A 2,418-nucleotide genomic window follows, 5' to 3' on the forward strand; every position below is an offset into this window, starting at 1 on the left:
GAGGTATTGTGGCTATCATCGATATTGATTTTATGCATGCATATGGTCGGACTGATTCCCTTTTAAATCTGCCATCGTCTAACCTATAGCTTTCCTATGTTGTGACAAAATATTCAACAAACTATTCTCCTATTCGGAGGTTAGGTTGGCTGAAATAATCACTGGTAGGGTTTCATCAACTAATAGATAAGCATATTTCAAATGTGATGATAAAGTTTTAAGTTCTAATTTAGGTGCATGTTGTGAAGACGACTCTTGAGACTTAACTTCATCATAATCTAACAAATTTCATACCTGACCTATGAAGAAATCTTAATTGGTCCTTTGTCTTTCCTTCGCATCTTGCCTTGGTATCGCTTTCAGGGTGTTCATTGCTCAGAATTCTATGGTTGGGGCCGTAATGGTTAGAATCATCTTCTGAAAATAATTCATCTCGGCCAAAGTTTTCTACTTCATGCATCTCGATTGTAGGTTCTGGTACAAAGTAATGTATTCATCGAGCCTTAGGGATTCACCTCGTCCAAGGATTGCCTTTTCTTCAATCTTATTAATGCATTGGCATTCCTCTGGATCGTCTGCGTATTTCATAGAGTTGAATACATTGATCGTGACTCTTTGCTCTCCAATTCTCATGGTGAATTCTCCCTTTTCACAATCTATTAAAATTCTGCCGGTGGCTAAGAATTGGCGTCCCAAAACGATTGGTGTGTTTTCATTGGCTTCACAATCCAGGATGAGAAAATTAACTGGAAATACAAATTTATCTACCTTTACTACAACGTCTTCAATTCTGCCCTCGGGTCGCACATAAGATCGATCAGCCAGCTGTAGGATGACTGATGTGGGATGGCGTGATATCTGTCTAGTTTCATGAATATGGACTTTGGTATCAAGTTTACACTTGATCCCAAATCAATAAGAGCTCATCCTATGAAGTCATTACCAATGGAACATGGTATCACAAAGCTGCCAGGGTCTTTTTGCTTTGGTGGGAGTTTGCTCACTGCTGAGCATATATTTGTTGCCGTGGCGACACGTTCTACCTTCCTTTTATTTTTAACAATTTCTTTTAGAAACTTGGAATAGGAAAGCATTTGCTCAATGGCTTCAAGTAGAGGCACATTGATACACAACTGATCTAGAACATCAACGAATTTCTTGAACTGGATGTCATCATCATACTTCTTCAACCGTTGAGGGAACGGCGGTGGAGGTCTCATATCTACTGCTGATGGTACTGAGGAATCGATGGCCGTGACCATGAATTTCTTGTTATCTAGTTGATGCTTTTCCTAGCCTTCACTTGTTTCATTCTCTTCAGGAACTTGCTCTCGTTTAGCATTATCAAATTGATCAAGTTGTGTTACGCCTTGGAAAGACTTGTTCAGGTGATCTCCCCCAAACTTGCCATCTTGGTTGACTTGTTTTCCACTCCTTAGCGTTATTACATTGCATTGCTCCTTCCCATGATGCTTAGTGACTTCAGTATCACTAGGGAATGCCGTAGCAATTTTTCCCACTTGATTCTCCAGTGCTCTGAGAGATGAACTATGGTTTTGTAACAATGTTGCTTGGCTTTGTAACAAATTTCCTTGATTTTTAATTATTGCAGAATATTCATGCATCAAGGTCTTTGTAGATTCCATGAAATCTTTTGTCGAGGCCATGAATTCCTGCAAGGATGATTCCAAGGAGTTAGTATTGGAATGAGTGTTAGAGGAAGAAGCTATACCTTTATTGTTCTGCCAGAGCTGATGATGATGTGGATTTTGAAAATGTTGATAATCGGAATTATTTTGTTGTGGCTTGTAATTTGCGGCTTGATTGTTGCTTCCTTGATTATTCCATGAGAAATTTGGGTGATGTCTCCAACCAGGATTGTATGTGTTTGAATAGAGTTTATTGTTGTTTCGATTGTAGTTCCCCACAAAATTGGTTGACTCATGGTTTTCAGGACATTCGCTCTCATGATGGTTGCCATGACAGAACAGACACACATTATTGGTTTCTTTGACTTCTCTTACCTCATTAGGACGTTGCAAATTTTTCAACATGTTGGTTATGGAAGAAAGTTGAGCTGCTACCAAATCTTTACTCTCTAATTCATATGCTCTAGGGGTTGTTTTATCGGTTCCCAATCTTGCACTTGGAAATTGATAGTCATTATTTACTATTCTGTCAAGAATGTCAAAAGCTTCCTCGGGTGATTTGTCTAGTAAGGTTCCATTCACTGAGGCATCTAGCATCATTCGAGTTAGTGCGTTGACTCCATTGTAAAACATCACCACTTGCGTCCAATCGTGAAACCCATGGTTAACACATTTGCGAAGAAAACATTTACACCTATCCCAACATTTGTACATTGATTCATCATCTCCTTGGTGAAAACTCGTGATGTCATTCTGAAGCTGTGTATTC

This window comes from Hibiscus syriacus, unplaced genomic scaffold, assembly GCF_006381635.1.
Source record: "Hibiscus syriacus cultivar Baekdansim isolate YM2019G1 unplaced genomic scaffold, ASM638163v2 tig00005406_pilon, whole genome shotgun sequence".
NCBI lineage: Eukaryota > Viridiplantae > Streptophyta > Magnoliopsida > Malvales > Malvaceae > Hibiscus > Hibiscus syriacus.